Source organism: Triticum dicoccoides, chromosome 5A, assembly GCF_002162155.2.
Source record: "Triticum dicoccoides isolate Atlit2015 ecotype Zavitan chromosome 5A, WEW_v2.0, whole genome shotgun sequence".
NCBI classification, from domain to species: Eukaryota; Viridiplantae; Streptophyta; class Magnoliopsida; order Poales; family Poaceae; genus Triticum; species Triticum dicoccoides.
In genome coordinates, this window is record NC_041388.1 from 590,977,010 (window position 1) to 590,982,287 (window position 5,278).

The following is a 5,278-nucleotide window of genomic DNA, read 5'->3' on the forward strand; positions in this document are numbered from 1 at the left end:
GGTTGGCACGAATCGAGACTGGGATTTGTCACTTCGTGTAAACGGAGAGGTATCTCTGGGCCCACTCGGTAGGACATCATCATAATGTGCACAATGTGATCAAGGAGTTTATCACGGGATGATGTGTTACAGAACGAGTAAAGAGACTTGCGGGTAACGAGATTGAACAAGGTATCGGGATACCGACGATCGAATCTCGGGCAAGTATCGTACCGCTAGACAAAGGGAATTGTATACGGGATTGATTAAGTCCTTGACATCGTGGTTCATCCGATGAGATCATCGTGGAACATGTGGGATCCAACATGGGTATCCAGATCCCGCTGTTGGTTATTGACCGGAGAGTCATCTCGGTCATGTCTGCATATCTCCCGAACCCGTAGGGTCTACACACTTAAGGTTCGGTGACGCTGGGGTTATAGAGATATTAGTATGCGGTAACCCGAAAGTTGTTCGGAGTCCCGGATGAGATCCCGGACGTCACGAGGAGTTCCGGAATGGTCCGGAGGTAAAGAATTATATATAGGAAGTGTTATTTCGGCCATCGGGACAAGTTTCGGGGTCACCGGTATTGTACCGGGACCACCGGAAGGGTCCCGGGGGTCCACCGGGTGGGGCCACCTGCCCCGGGGGGCCACATGGGCTGTAGGGGGTGCGCCTTGGCCTATATGGGCCAAGGGCACCAGCCCCAAGAGGCCCATGCGCCAAGAGAAGAGGGAAAGGAAGAGTCCTAAAGGGGGAAGGCACCTCCGAGGTGCCTTGGGGAGGAGGGACTCCCCCCTTGGCCGCACCCTTCCTTGGAGGAAGGGGCAAGGCTGCGCCCTCCCCCTCTCCCTTGGTCCTATATATAGTGGGGGGAAGGGATGGCAACCAAACCTAAGCCATGGCGCCTCCCTCTCCCTCCCATGACACATCTCCCTCCTCCCGCAGCGCTTGGCGAAGCCCTGTTGGAATCCCGCTACTTCCACCACCACGCCGTCGTGCTGCTGGATCTCCATCAACCTCTCCTCCCCCCTTGCTGGATCAAGAAGGAGGAGACGTCGCTGCTCCGTACGTGTGTTCAACGCGGAGGTGCCATCCGTTCGGCGCTAGGATCATCGGTGATTTGGATCACGACGAGTACGACTCCATCAACCCCGTTCTCTTGAACGCTTCCGCGCGCGATCTACAAGGGTATGTAGATCAACTCCTCCCTCATTGCTAGATGACTCCATAGATAGATCTTGGTGACACGTAGGAAAATTTTGAATTTATGCTACGTTCCCCAACACTGGCCTCGTCCGCGCACAGACGCGCCCCTGCCACTGCTCTGCATCGCCCCATCAACGCCCGAACGCACCGTCGCGCGTATGTCGCCCCGCTTGCCTCCTTTGCTCAAGACCGCCCACGGCCACCCCGTCGGCCACCGCGGCCATCAGCACCCTGGCCGCTGGCCTCGCCCCGCAGCACTCCCCGCCGGCGAGCGCGCGCCCTGGCGCCCGTTGCCCGCAACCGCGCCCCGCGGGCTGGCGTCCGCTCCCATTTCTACCGACCCGTTAAGGCTCCCTGGTGCCGATGACAAACGGGGCCCATGCCCCTGGAATGTTTAAAAAAAGATTAGAAAAAAAGATAAATAAATAAATAAAGTTAATTAATTAATTAAGGAATTAATTAAGTTAATTAATCCTACTTAATTAATCTAATTAACCTGTTAGTCTAACTAAACAATAATTAGTTTAACCTAGCCCTCATTAACTTAACAGTGTATGACAGGTGGGTCCCATTGGGCCCACATGTCAGTTTGACCCAGTCAACCTCTGTTGACTGCTGACGTCATGCTGACACCAGCGAACACTGTTCTGGATAATGTTGCATTAAAATAATTAAATAAATCCTGAAAATGATTTAAATCTTTTAAAATTAATAGAAAATAAACCGTAGCTCAGATGAAAATACTTTGTACATGAAGGTTGCTCAGAACGACGAGACGAATCCGGATACGCAGCCCGTTCATCCGCCACACATACCTAACCTATCGAACTCGCAACTTTCCCCCCTCCGGCTCCTCTGCCCGAAAACGCGAAACACCGAAGATACTTTCCCGGATTTTCTCCCCTTTCCCGGTATCACCTAGTACTGCGTTAGGGAACACCTATAGCACCACGTTTGTCATGTTATGCTTTGATTGCTCTATTATTTATTGTGTTCCCCCTCCGTTACTTTTTCCGGTAGACCCGGAGACCGCTGTCGGTACCCCTGTGATCGACTACAGTGTTGACGACCCCTTTTTGCCAGAGCAACCAGGCAAGCCCCCCCTTTGATCACCAGATATCGCCTATTCTTCTCTCTACTGCTTGCATTAGAGTAGTGTAGCATGTTACTGCTTTTCGTTATCCTATCCTGATGCATAGCCTGTCCTTGCTACTACTGTTGTTACCTTTACCTGCAATCCTAAATGCTTATTAGTATAGGATGCTAGTGTTCCATCAGTGGCCCTACACTCTTGTCCGTCTGCCATGCTATACTACTAGGTCGTGATCACTTCGGGAGGTGATCACGGGCATATGATATATACTTACACTGTTACATTACTTATGATACTGTTTGGAAATGGGGGCTGAAGGGGCAGGTGGCTCCATCCAGGTAGTGATGGGCCTGAGTTCCCAACGGCCCCCGACTATTACTTTGAGGCGGAGCGACAGGGTAGGTTGAGACCACCTAGGAGAGAGGTGGGCCTGGCCCTGGTCGGCGTTCGCGGTTATTTCAAAATAACACGCTTAACGAGATCTTGGTATTTGATCTGAGTCTGGCCACTGGCCTATACGCACTAACCATCTACGCGGGGACAGTTATGGGCACTCAACGTCGTGGTATCAGCCGAAGCCTTCGTGACGTCAGCGACTGAGTGGCGCGCGCCGGATTGGACTGGAACGCCTACTATGCTAGGTCTGCTTCCGGCCGCGTTCGCAACGTGCAGGTGTGCAAAGGGCGATGGGCCCAGACCCCTGCGCCATAGGATTTAGACCGGTGTGCTGACCTCTCTGTTGTGCATAAGTAGGGCTACGACGTGTTGATCTTCCGAGGCCGGGCATGACCCAGAAAAGTGTGTCCGGCCAAATGGGATCGAGCGTGTTGGGTTATGTGGTGCACCCCTGCAGGGAAGTTAATCTATTCGAATAGCCGTGATCTTCGGTAACAGGACGACTTGGAGTTGTACCTTGACCTTATGACAACTAGAACCGAATACTTAATAAAACACACCCTTCCAAGTGCCAGATACAACCGGTGGTCGCTCTCTCACAGGGCGACGAGGGGAGGATCATCGGTTAGGATTATGCTATGCGATGATACTTGGAGGACTTCAATCTACTCTCTTCTACATGCTGCAAGACGGAGGCTGCCAGAACCGTAGTCTTCGACAGGATTAGCTATCCCCCTCTTATTCTGGCATTCTGCAGTTCAGTCCACTGATATGGCCCTTTACACATATACCCATGCATATGTAGTGTAGCTGCTTGCTTGCGAGTACTTTGGATGAGTACTCACGGTTGCTTTCTCCCTCTTTTCCCCTATCCCTTCTACCTGGTTGTCGCAACCAGATGTTGGAGCCCAGGAGCCAGACGCCACCTTCGACGACGACTCCTACTACACCGGAGGTGCCTACTACTATGTGTTGCCCGCTGACGACGACCAGGAGTAGTTTAGGAGGATCCCAGGCAGGAGGCCTGCGCCTCTTTCGATCTGTATCCCAGTTTGTGCTAGCCTTATTAAGGCAAACTTGTTTAACTTATGTCTGTACTCAGATATTGTTGCTTCCGCTGACTCTTCTATGATCGAGCTCTTGTATTCGAGCAATCGAGGCCCCTGGCTTGTAATATGATGCTTGTATGACTTATTTATGTTTTAGAGTTGTGTTGTGATATCTTCCCGTGAGTCCCTGATCTTGATCGTACACATTTGCGTGCATGATTAGTGTACGGTCAAATCGGGGGCGTCACATGTGTGCTCGGCCTCATTGACTGCTGAAACAGCCTGCCATAATTTGGCACTCAAATCTGTTTGCTGAATTAGCTTTACATATATTTCGTTACTTAGATCTGCTCGTCCAAATATCTTGCCATAGCTTTAGACATCAACCTAGGTATCTTTTTCTGGACTTCATAAAAAAGCATATATGTTTTTCCTGTAATATCTAGTAGAAGAACTAATTTGTATGTCTAATAGATGGACAGGACTTGGATAACTTCTGCTTGAAGATTCTCTGCTGCATATGTCGAGGGGGTTGAAAACTTCATGAACTTTATCAGAGCTGAGTACGGTGGTCCGAAATCAGATGTGATCTGCCCGTGTAGCAGTTGTATGAATTCAGTTACAAGACCCCAGTCAACTGTGCAAAACCATCTACACTTGTATGGGATGTCGGTCACATATCCTAGGTGGGTTCATCTTGGTGAAGCTATGAACGTCAATGTTATTGACTACGTGGAAGCAGCAGATCACCATCTTGATCTGCCTGATGCTCAGGTGGAAGAGGAGGAGGAGGTGGTGGTGGCGGAGCCAGTGAGTTTGACCAACATTGAAACAATGCTACGAAATGCTCATGCATTCCGTGAACTTTCACCTGCAGAAGAAAAACGGTGGGCCCGCATGTTGGAACAATGCAACGTTGCTGCCACCCCAGGAAATAATTTGTCAGTATTCTCAGCTTTGGTCACTGATACGTCCATTTTGCATCATGCTTTTATATCGATATTTATCGCATTATGGACTATTATTTCACTTTATATCACAATACTTATGGCTATTCTCTCTTATTTACAAGGTTTACACAAAGAGGGAAAATGCCAGCAGCTGGAATTCTGGTCTGGAAAAGGAGCAAATATTAGAGACCTATTCTGCGCAACTCCAAAAGTCTTGAAACTCCACGGAACGTCTTAAAATAAATAAAGAAAAATCCACGCCAAAGATGAAGGCCAGGGGGCCCACACCCTGCTCACGAGGGTGGGGGGCGCGCCCCCCTACCTCATGGGCCCCCTGGTGGCTCTCCGACGCCCATCTTCTCCTATATGAGGTCTTTCGATGAGAAAAAAATAAGGAGGAACTTTTCGGGACGAGACTCCGCCGCCACGAGGCGGAACCTTGGCGGATCCAATCTAGAGCTCCGGTAGAGCTGTTCTGCCGGGGAAACTTCCCTCCGGGAGGGGGAAATCATCACCAATGCTCCTCTCATCGGGATAGGGTAATCTCCATCAACATCTTCACCAGCACCATCTCATCTTCAAACCCTAGTTCATCTCTT